The sequence below is a fragment of the Haematobia irritans genome, chromosome 3 (assembly GCF_050003625.1).
Source record: "Haematobia irritans isolate KBUSLIRL chromosome 3, ASM5000362v1, whole genome shotgun sequence".
NCBI classification, from domain to species: Eukaryota; Metazoa; Arthropoda; class Insecta; order Diptera; family Muscidae; genus Haematobia; species Haematobia irritans.
The window spans coordinates 119,008,963-119,021,829 of NC_134399.1; the positions used below are offsets into that span (position 1 = coordinate 119,008,963).

The 12,867-nt window shown below is 29.1% G+C and overlaps 1 protein-coding gene across 3 annotated transcripts in view; it reads left to right on the plus strand.

Annotated features, from left to right (window-relative positions):
* LOC142228747 (uncharacterized) overlaps window positions 1-12,867 on the plus strand; it is a 650,828-nt gene that overhangs the window by 636,819 nt on the left and 1,142 nt on the right. The gene's annotated exons all lie outside the window — the stretch shown is intronic.

The following is a 12,867-nucleotide window of genomic DNA, read 5'->3' on the forward strand; positions in this document are numbered from 1 at the left end:
TGCGTATAGTATTTTGTTGTTTTTTTATTTTTATTATTTTGCTACCATTCTAATGCTCAACGAAGTTAGTCATGGTGCAAAGGCAGGCACTCCCTTTGCCATAGACATTATAAGAGCAGTAGTGAGTCCTTGTACGATTCAAAGAAATTATAAGTGGTGCGATTTATCAAAATCATGTCATCACTTTAGAAAATGATGTTATGAACAACCGGAGCTTATACTTGGAAAGCTTGTGTAAGAGGAGGGGGTTTTTTTATGTTCATTCGGTTTTTATCCTTTATTTAATACACTCGAAGAAAGACTATGGGATATATATGATATATCCCAGCAAAAAAGGAGCTGTCAAAAAATTAGTTTGGATCCCCAACTTGTAAACGGGAAGCAGTGAAAACTTTTGTCATCTCCAATGAATTTTATATAGGTTTGTTATAGGACGGAAGTACTTCGATTTCGGATCCTTTGTATTGCTTTAGAAGTTGTGCCTTGGAAGTTCATTTGAATGAAGAAATTAAAAACATAAAACTAAAAAACAAAACACTTTTTCATCAATTTAACTTTTTTTTGGGAATTTGAAAACTTTCGCTCCGACTGGGGGTTGAACCTGGGTTTGTTGACACCATACCAGAACGCCTTAGCACACTCAGCCACAAACACCATTGAACATGGAGCGTTGAAAAGTGCAGGGCTGTGGAGCCGGGGTCGGAGTCTGAAGATTTTGCTGGAGTCGGAGTCGTAAAAATTTTGCTCGACTCCGACTCCGGCTAAACCAAAATTTTTAAAACACTTCCTATTTTTGTAACTAAGCAAGTTTTTACGCAAATTAGTTTCCATTGGGTTATTCATTCGATCAATGTACAGCATGATTGTAAATGAAAATCTACTTCCACTTACGGCTATCATTTTATGTTTCCTAGAATGTTAGACTAGCAGATGGGCTGGGCCGATCCATTTTAATGCACATATCAATTTATTTGAAATATTTCGAACAATTGAAATTTTTTTTTATTTTATTTTAAGGCCATAACATATCCATATGTGGAATATTGAAAGAACATTTTTTCAGTTTTTTTTTTATAGAAAATTTTGTCAAAATGTTATTTCTATAAAAAGTTTTGTCAAAATTTTATTTCTATAGAAAATTTAGTCAAAATTTTATTTCTATAGAAAATTTTGCAAAATTTTGTTTGTTACACAAAATTTTTTTCAAAATTTTATTTCTATTGATAATTTCATTTTTTTATAAACATTTAAGTCAAAATTTTATTTCTATAGAAAATGTTGCCAAAATTTTATAGTAATAGATTTTTTTATTAGAAAATTTGGTCAAAATTTTATTTCTATAGAAAATTTTGTCAAAATTGTATTTCTATAGAAAATTTAGTCAAAATTTTGTTTCTCTAGAATATTTTGCAGAATTTTATTTACTACAAAATTTTTCTAAAATTGTATTTTTATTGATAATTTTTTCAAAATTTTATTTCTATAAGAAAAAATTCTCAAATTTTATTTCTATAGCAAATTTTCTCAACATTTTTTTCTTACTGATGCTCAATGATACTCACTGCTATAAAAAATGTATTCAAAATTTTATTACTATAGAAATATTTTTTTTTGTTTATAAAAAATTTTGTCAAATTTTTATTTCTATAGAAAATTTAGTCAAAATTTTGTTTCTATAGAATGTTTTGCAAATTTTTTTTCTATAGAAAATTTTGCAAAATTTTATTTCTATAGAAATTTTTCTAAAAACTTTATTTCTTATATAATTTTGTCAAAATTTTATTTCTATAGAAAATTTTCTCAAAATTTTGTTTTTATAGTAAATTTTGTCAAAATTTTATTTCTATAGAAAATCTCGCCAAAATTTTGTTTCTATAGAATATTTTGCAAAATTTTTTTTTTCTATAGAAAATTTTGCAAAATTTTCTTTGCTACACATTTTTTTTAAATTGTATTTCTATTGATAATTTTTTCAAACTTTTATTTCTATAAAAATGTTTGCCAAATTTTATTTCTATAAAAATTTTATTCAAAATTTTATTTCTATATATTTGGTCAAAATTTGATTCCTTTAGAAAATTTTGCCAAAATTTTATTTCTATAGAAAATTTTGTCAAAATTTTATTTCTATAATTGAGTCAAAATTGTGTTTCTATAGAATATTTTGCAAAATTTTATTTCTATAGAAAATTTTGCAAAATTTTGTTTGTTACACAAAAATTTTTTCAAAATTTTATTTCTATTGATAATTTTATTTCCACACTCAGCACACTCAGTCACAAACGCCATTGAACATAAAGCGTCGAAAGGTCAATTCAAATGTTTGTGATATGATCGTAATACGACACCAAGGAATATCATTCTAATTGCTTCTCGAGATGTTCTTTATTAGTATGAACGAAAAAAAAGAAACGCAGGTTCAAATCTCACCAGCGGCAATTTTTTTATCAAATATTTTTCTAAAAAAATATTTTTTATGCTATGCATCGTTTTTATTTTTTATTTTCGGTATATATTTTCGTATAAATATATTTTTTCCATTAAAAATCAAAAAAAAAAAATAATAAAAATTCTCGTAATTTGCAAAACCTTCTCGAAAGAACTTCCATGGAAGCGAAAAAGTCAAACGGCACAGGTTCAAATCCCAGCGGGGATAAATTTTTTTTATTATTTTTTTTTTATTTTTTATTAATTTTCTATTTTTTTTATTAGTTTTCTATTATTTTGTAAAATTTAATTGTCCAAAATTTGCACTTAAAATAGCCTGATTGCGTTCTTTCTAATACTTGTCCACAAGGACTGCATCGGAAGTGGAAAAAAATCATTGGGGGATCCCAAGATGCGCTTTAGAAGAAATGTTTGTGGACTTGTCCAAAAGGACTGCATCGGAAGTTGGAAAAACTCGATGGGGGCTTCTGGGATGGGCTTTAAAAGAAATGTTTGTGGAACAACCTCCAATTTTTTTTTTTGCTGGGTCGTTTTTATTATTCAACATAGTTCCCTTCAAGAGCGATACAACGATTATAACGACCTTCCAATTTTTTGATACCATTTTGGTAGTACTCCTTCGGTTTTGCCTCAAAATAGGCCTCAGTTTCGGCGATCACCTCTTCCTGCAGCCAAATTTTTTCCCTGCGAGCATCCTTTTGAGGTCTGAGAACAAGAAAAAGTCGCTGGGGCCAGATCTGGAGAATACGGTGGGTGGGGAAGCAATTCGAAGCCCAATTCATGAATTTTTGCCATCGTTCTCAATGACTAGTGGCACGTTCTCAATGACTTGGTGGAACAACACTTTTTTCTTCTTCATATGGGGCCGTTTTGCCGCGATTTCGACCTTCAAACGCCATATAATAGCCACTGTTGATGGTTTTCCCTTCTCAAGATAATCGATAAAAATTATGCGCATCCCAAAAAACAGAGCCCATTACTTTGCCAGCGGACTTTTGAGTCTTTCCACGCTTCGGAGACGGTTCAACGGTCGCTATCCACTCAGCCGACTGTCGATTGGACTCAGGAGTGTAGTGATGGAGCCATGTTTCATCCATTGTCACATATCGACGGAAAAACTCGGGGTGCATTACGAGTTAACACCTGCAAACATCGCTCAGAATCTTCAAGTTGTTGTTTTTTTTTTGGTCAATTTCATTTTTTGGTCATTTTGCACAGAGCTTCCGCATATCCAAATATTGATGAATGATATGACCAACACGTTCCTTTTGATATCTTTAAGGCCTCTGCTATCTCGATCAACTATTTTACGGTCATTCAAAATCATTTTGTGGATTTTTTTGAAGTTTTCGTCGGTAACCACCTCTTTCGGGCGTCCACTGCGTTCACCGTCCTCCGTACTCATTTCACCACGCTTGAATTTTGCATACCAATTAACTATTGTTGATTTCTCTGGGGCAGAGTACGGAAACTCATTATCAAGCCAAGTTTTTGCTTCCATCGTATTTTTTCCCTTCAGAAAACAGTATTTTATCAAAACACGCAATTCCTTTTTTTCCATTTTTTTTTCACAATAACAAAAGTTGCTTCACAAAAGACGCTCTATCTCACAAACTAATTGACTTACAGACGTCAAATTTTGACACGAATCATTTGAAGGTTGGTAATATATAAAAATAATAATGCATTTAATACTAGCGACGCCATCTATGTGTCAGACCGGGGACTTATCAGCCAACCTGTTATGGGAGCTATATCTAAATTTGAACCGATTTCAACTAAATTTTAAAATTAAAATTCTGGCTTCAGGGGCCATATAAGTACAGTAATACCACGTCACTATTTTAAATGCACTGAAAAAAATATTGTCGTGAGGCCAAAGATTTCATGTCCTTGAAATAAAAATGCGAAATTTGCTTAGCATAGAAGATGCATTTCTCCGATTTAAAGTTTTTTTTTCGTTCAAAATTCAATAAACTTTTCAACGAAACCATTTTGTCCTTACAGTTAAGTGATTTGACTTAAAAATGGGTATCTTTAAATGAAAGAACATTTTGTTAAACAAAGGTCAACTTGGCTTTAATAATTCTGAAAAAATTTTCAAAATTAATGAAATCGTATTTAAATTTATTAACGGTTTGTGTCTTGACTACATACTAAAAAATTTTAAAAAATAGGATAAGGTCTTGACACATAGCCGATTTTGAATTTTGAAATTTAACCCTTTCACTACCGATGTCCACTTAGAAGGACACTCGAAAAAGACAACAAATTCTATTTTCCCACTTAGTTTTGATTTATTTCTCGATGTTATACTATAAATATTTTCCATAATGGTGAGCACTAAAATACATTTTTATAAACTTCTTTAACAATAAACGAAAAATACGACAATTTGAGACAATTTTTCTACTGTATGTTTCTAGTAAATGGACATTTATACAAAAACTATAGCTGATACTTTTACGGTTTCTTTTTGTATTTTTTCTCACACTGTGAAAGATATTATAGGCCAAATAGCGTTTATTTTCGTAAGGCCTTTTGGTTACAATTCAAGAATCAAGTGTTCAGAACAAGCTCCTACAGCTCTTGAAGTAATTGAGGTAGGTTCACAAAATGACAATTTTTGTTCTACATGCTGTTAGTACAAGTAAAAACAGAAGAAAAATTTAAGTTTTTAATATTAGGTTTATTTCGGTAGTGAAAGGGTTAAGTTGTGGTTAACACGTTTGTAAAGGACTTTGATAGCAAATGAAGAAAACAGCTGAAAAATCGAATAAATTAAAATTAGTTTTCTAGATTCAAATGGACAAAACTCAAATTTTAAAGAGAATTGTGTCTTAAAAATATCCTTAATTCAATTCTCCGCTTCTTTGGCTCGGAATCAATACCAAATTCATTAGTATAAAGGCAAAATTTTTGGAACCGGGCATGTTTTTTTTTTCGGTGTGACAATTGATAAACTATCGTGGAGAGATTTAGACCATATGCTTGTAAGATTGTAAAAATACCTCAAGTTTATGTACACATATGCATCGCCCGAAAAATCATTAAAACACTTTTGCGAAATTGACACTTTGCGAAATGACATTAAATTTTAATATTTTCTATAAAAAACATTTTTTTACCATATTGATTCAGATTTCAGATATTTGCATATGGAAATATCAACATTTATATTGCTCCCAACAAATCTGAAGGATTTGAAATGGTCTTCAACATTTGGTATACAAAATGGTGAAGGGTATAATATGGATGGCCTCGCCCGACTTTAGACTTTCTTTACTTGTTTTATTTGTGTTTTGCATTTGGGAGATTCTTGTTTTTATAGAAATTTTTCTTAAGCCATAATATGCTGTATTCACTTTAGAATTTTCAATCTACTTGAACTATAGAAAACCTGTTTTTTTCATTCTGTCTCTCTAAGGACATACCCAACAAACATATATACACACATACACCCATATAACAAGTTCAATGGTTTCGAACGAAGTCGTATAAGGTAAAAAGGACAACAAAATCCTCTTAACAAGTGAACAAATTGGCTAGGGATTGATTTTGTTTTTGTTGTTGCTTTCATCGTTGAAAATTAGGTAAAGTGGGGTCCTAAACAGTAAAGTGCCAAGAGATTTTCCATAATTGCCCATAGGTAAGATGTACTCGATGTAAACTAGAACATCTTGTGAAGGCAAGGCTGTTGGCCATATAATAAATCCATATATGAGTGTTTTGCGGTATTTCTATTGATTAGCTTTCAATCACACAATTGAACAGCTATATATGTTCGTGAAGTGTTTAGGAAGTGATATTCAATTGTACATATGAGAATTATTTATGTCCACAAAACATGTGTTGAACTACATCATATACGATAAAAAAAAAAACTAGTATATACGGCCGTAAGTTCGTTCAGGCCGAAGCTTATGTACCCTCCACCATGGATTGCGTAGAAATTTCTACTGAAGACTGTCATCCACAATCGAATAACTTGGGTTGCGGTAGCACTTGCCGATGGGAAGGTATCTTGAAACTTCCTAACACCGTCTTCTAAATTACAAGGTAGTCCATACGTAGGATATATTAAACTAAAAAAGGCCGATTAAATACGTATATAATTAAGTTTAAAGTTCTATAGAAATAAAATTTGGAAAAAATTTTCTATAGAAATAAAATTTTGACAAAATTTTCTATAGAAATAAAATGTTAACAAAATTTTCAATAGAAATAAAATTTTTACAAAATTGTCTATAGAAATAAAATTTTGACAAAATTTTCTAAAGAAATAAAATCTTGACAATGTTTTCCATAAAAATAAAATTTTGGTAGATTATTTTTGGCTCGAGTGGCAACCATGAATATGAACCGATATGGACCAATTTTTGTGTGATTGGGGATCGGCTATATATAACTATAGACCGATATGCACCAATTTTGGCATGGATATTAGCGGCCTTATACTAACACTATGTACCAAATTTCAGCCTGATCGGATGAAATTTGCTTATCTTAGAGGCCTCGCAAGCCAAATCGGGGGATCGGTTTATATGGGGGCTATATATAATTATGGACCGATGTGGACCAATTTTTGCATGGTTGTTAGAGACCACATTCTAACACCATGTTCCAAATTTCAACCGGATCGGATGAATTTTGCTCCTCCAAGAGGCTCCGGAGGACAAATCTGGGAATCGATTTATATGGGGGCTATACATAATTATGGACCGATGTGAACCAATTTTTGCATGGCCATTAGAGAACATATACCAACACCATGTACCCAATTTCAGCCGGATCGGATGAAATTTTCGTTTCTTAGAGGCTCCGCAAGCCAAATCGGGGGATCGGTTTATATGGGGGCTATATATAATTATGGACCGATATGGACCAATTTTTGCATGGTTGTTAGAGACCATATACTAACACCATGTACCAAATTTCAGCCGGATCGGATGAAATTTGCTTATCTTAGAGGCCTCGCAAGCCAAATCGGGGGATCGGTTTATATGGGGGCTATATATAATTATGGACCGATGTGGACCAATTTTTGCATGGTTGTTAGAGACCACATTCTAACACCATGTTCCAAATTTCAACCGGATCGGATGAATTTTGCTCCTCCAAGAGGCTCCGGAGCACAAATCTGGGAATCGATTTATATGGGGGCTATACATAATTATGGACCGATATGAACCAATTTTTGCATGGCCATTAGAGAACATATACCAACACCATGTAACCAATTTCAGCCGGATCGGATGAATTTTGCTCCTCCAAGAGGCTCCGGAGCACAAATCTGGGAATCGATTTATATGGGGGCTATACATAATTATGGACCGATATAAACCAATTTTTGCATGGCCATTAGAGAACATATACCAACACCATGTAACCAATTTCAGCCGGATCGGATGAAATTTTCGTTTCTTAGAGGCTCCGCAAGCCAAATCGGGGGATCGGTTTATATGGGGGCTATATATAATTATGAACCGATGTGGACCAATTTTTGCATGGTTGTTAGAGACCATATACTAACACCATGTACCAAATTTCAGCCGGATCGGATGAAATTTGCTTCTCTTAGAGCGATCGCAAGCCAAATTTGGGGGTCCGTTTATATGGGGACTATACGTAAAACTGGATGTGGATGTGTTACAAACGGAATGACAAAGTTAATATACCCCCATCCTATGGTGGAGGGTATAAAAAAAAGCGTCGCCAAAAAAGTTGTGAAAAAATTGATTTCAAAGAACTTCCTCTGAACATCTTTGAGAGGACATTTTTGGAAGCGATTTTAAAGTTGTGCCTTTAGAAGAACTTCCAAATTTTTTTTTGCTGGGAAACGATATCGGCTCAAATCCATCTCGCATCCTCCTTGGAATTGCTTTTGCATTTCTCTCCCCTTTTTAGTTTTTGACCATGCCTTTTCAGTCTTAAACGCGACTGTTATAATGTCGACCATTTATGAGGAGATACCTCTGTTCTCATCTTAAAGCCCTCACGAAAAAATATTTTCAACTAAAAATTGATGGTGATGAACTTTTAGTTGAACAAAAAAAATAATAATAAAATATAAGGCACATTAAAAAAAAATTACTCCATAGTTTTACTTTTTTTAGTAAAATGTTACAAATCCCAATTAACATTGTAAAATTAAATAGATAAACGATTAACTGTCTTAATTACAAAATTAATTAAGTTTTACATTCTAAATCAATTAAATTTTTAATTGGACCAATTAAAAAATTAAATGGAAGTGGAAATCAATTACTTTTTAAATCAAATAAATTTGACATTTTTAATTAATTTTGTGATTGACACCATAATTAAAACAATTTCAACTTGGATCAATTAATTTCGTAGTTGAGTCAGATTGTTTTCTACACAGAAAAAAATTTCACGAACATTTTTCCAACTAAAATTTTAATTGAGTTTTAAAAAATATTCAATTAAAAATTTAATTGATTCAACAAATGAAACAAAAATCAACCACAAAAATAGTAGTATCAATTAATTTTTTAATTGGATCAATTAATTTTTTAATTGATACTATCGTTTCTGGGATTGAAGACATTTCAAATAAAAAACTAATTGGATTAATTAAGTTCGTGATTGAATCAGAAATAAATGTGGGTGTTTTTGGATATTCGGCTAAAATGGAATGTGTTCGGGATAGAGGTGTGCGCGTAACACGGGTGAATCGCGCGACTCATGGGTGAAATTCAAAATAAAGGTGAGTGAATGGAACTAAACAAAAATGTGTCGTGCGATAGCGTGAATGAAAATCAAACTTTGTTCGTGAACGTGTGTGAATAAAATTTCTTCAAAATCTAGCTCACGAAAAAATCGCATTCGCGGTATAATTCACGCTAACGATAAAATTCACGTTCACGATAAAATTCAAGTCCACGTAAGATATAGACACACAAAAAAATCTCACACTCACGAATAATTTCACGTTTACGATTTAATTCATGCTCAACGATTTCAATCAACTTCAAGGTTTTGATCACGCTCAAGATTTTAATAGCATCCATTGTTTGATGGTTCGCTGTTGAACCTTATTTTAATTTTGCTAATTTCACAAAGTAATATGATATCGTATAGGTTTAGCAATGCAAGCGAACGGATGACATGTGTCATGTGGCCCTTCGCTAGAGATTGAACACACGTCCTCAACACAATTTTTACATTTTGGTGGCTCCAGAGCAAGATATTAGAAGCCTGCAAGGCTTGATCTCTAACAATGTGTTGTAACCAGGGTTACTATTCGTGCCTAAAATAACCTACTAAACTTTGAAGAAAATATTTGAAGAAAATTATATAAAAATTTTATTCCTGTATAAAATTTTGTCAAAACTTTATTTCTATAGAAAATTTTGTCATAATTTTATTTCTATAGAAAATTTTGCCAAAATTTTATTTCTATAGAAAATTTTGTAAAAATTTTATTTCTATAGAAAATTTTGTTAAAATTTTATTTCTATAGAAAATTTTGTTAAAATTTTATTTCTATAGAAAATTTTGTTAAAATTTTATTTCTATAGAAAATTTTGTCAAAATTTTATTTCTATAGAAAATTTTGTCAAAACCTTATTTCTATAGAAAATTTTGCCAAAATTTTATATTTATAGAAAATTTTGTCGAAATTGTATTTCTATATAGAATTTTGTCGAAATTTTATTTATATAAAAAATGTCAAAATTTTATTTTTATAGAAATTTTTTTCAAAATTTTATATCTATAAGTAATCTGATATCGTATCGCTTTAGCAAGGCAAGCAGATAACATGTGTCATGTGGTCCTTCGCTAGAGATTGAACACACGTCCTCAATACAATTTGTACATTTTGGTGGCTCCAGAGCAAGATATTAGAAGCCTGCAAGGCTTGATCTCTAACAATGTGTTGTAACCAGGGTTACTAACAGGGTTACGTGCCAAAAATAACCTACTAAACTTTAAAGAAAATATTTGAAGAAAATTATATCAAAATTTTATTCCTGTAGAAAATTTTGTCAAAACTTTATTTCTATAGAAAATTTTGTCATAATTTTATTTCTATAGAAAATTTTATCAAAATTTTATTTCTATAGATAATTTTGTCAAAATTTTATTTCTATAGAAAATTTTGTCAAAATTTTATTTCTATAGAAAATTTTGTCAAAATTTTATTTCAATAGAAAATTTTTTTAAAATTTTATTTTTATAGATAATGTTGTCAAAATTTTATTTCTATAGAAAATTTTGTCAAAACTTTATTTCCATAGAAAGTTTTGTCAAAACTTTATTTCTATAGAAAATTTTGTCAAAACTTTACGTCTATAAAAATTTTGTTATAATTTTGTTTCTATTGAAAATTTTGCCCAAATTTTATTTCTATAGAAAATTTTGTCAACATTTTATTTCTATAGAAAATTTTGTTAAAATTTTATTTTTACAGATTTTTTTTTCAAAATTTTATGTCTATTCAAAATTTTGTAAAAATTTTATTTCTATAAAAAATTTAGTCAAAATTTTAGTTTTATAGAAAATTTTATTCCTGTAGAAAATTTTGTCAAAACTTTTTTCTATAGAAAATTTTGTCAAAATTTTATTTCAATAGAAAATTTTTTTAAAATTTTATTTTTATAGATAATGTTGTCAAAATTTTATTTCTATAGAAAATTTTGTCAAAACTTTATTTCTATAGAAAATTTTGTCAAAATTTTATTTCCATAGAACATTTTGTCAAAACTTTATTTCTATAGAAAATTTTGTCAAAACTTTACGTCTATAAAAATTTTGTTATAATTTTGTTTCTATTGAAAATTTTGCCCAAATTTTATTTCTATAGAAAATTTTGTCAACATTTTATTTCTATAGAAAATTTTGTTAAAATTTTATTTTTATAGATTTTTTTTTTTCAAAATTTTATGTCTATTCAAAATCTTGTCATTATTTTATTTCTATAGAAAATTTTGTAAAAATTTTATTTCTATAAAAAATTTAGTCAAAATTTTAGTTTTATAGAAAATTTTATTCCTGTAGAAAATTTTGTCAAAACTTTTTTCTATAGAAAATTTTGTCAAAATATTATTTCTATAGAAAATTTTGTCAAAATATTATTTCTATAGAAAATTTTGTTAAAATTTTATTTCTATAGAAAATTTTGTCAAAATATTATTTCTATAGAAAATTTTGTCAAAATATTATGTCTATAGAAAATTTTGTTAAAATTTTATTTCTATAGAAAATTTTGTCAAAATTTTATTTCTATAGAAAATTTTGTCGAAATTTTATTTCTATAAAAAATTTTGTCATTATTTTATATCTATAAAAAATTTAGTCAAAATTTTATTTTTATAGAAAATTTTTTCAAAATTTTATTCCTATAGAAAATTTTGTCAAAACTTTATTCCTATAGAAAATTTTGTCAAAATTTTATTCCTATAGAAAATTTTGTTTGTTTGTTTGTTTCTATAAAAAGTTTTGTCGAAATTTTATTTCTATAAAAAATTTTATTTTTTTGGAAATTTTCAAAATTTTATTTCTATAGAAAAATTTGTTAAAATTATATTCTATAGAAAATTTTGTCGAAATTTTATTTCTATATAAAATTTTGTCGAAATTTTATTTATATAAAAAATGTTGTCAAAATTTTATTTCTATAGAAAAATTTGTTAAAATTATATTCTATAGAAAATTTTGTCGAAATTTTATTTCTATATAAAATTTTGTCGAAATTTTATTTATATAAAAAATGTTGTCAAAATTTTATAGAAAATTTTTTCAAAATTTTATTTCTATAGAAAAATTTGTTAAAATTATATTCTATAGAAAGTTTTGTCAAAATTTTTTTTCTATAGAAAATTTTGTCAAAATTTTATAATTATAGAAAATTTTGTTAAAATTTTATTTCTATGGAATAAAAAAATTATAGGGGAAAGTAAGTAACTTTTTTGTCCTTGTAGTGTAAAACGAAAAATTTCTCTGACAACACTGGTAGGATGTAAGCAGCTCCACTTTTTTAGGTCTGCCGTGGCTGTTTTTTTTTCTCACGGTGCTATGGGTCGTGTAGAGCTTTAAATCAGAGCTTCAGTATAGTCATGGCTCATATTCAGACCTATCAGGCATCATCGTTACCTTTGAGAATTTCCAAAAAGTGGCAAAAAGAAGTGTCACTTGCTATAAAAGGTGGCATATTAATTCTAAACAAGTGTCACACTTTTTTATTAGGAAAAATTGTAGATATCAACAGTTCATGGGAGAAGCCGGTTTAACTGCTGCAGAAAACTTTCTTTGCCTATTTTCAGGTGTCACAATTGTCCCCTTGATAACGCTAGACACGGATCACCTCCGTAATCTTAAAGGGTCCGGGATTAAAATTTACGAAAAATATTGTATTGAAAAATGAATTAATATGGTACAGTGGCATAACATGGC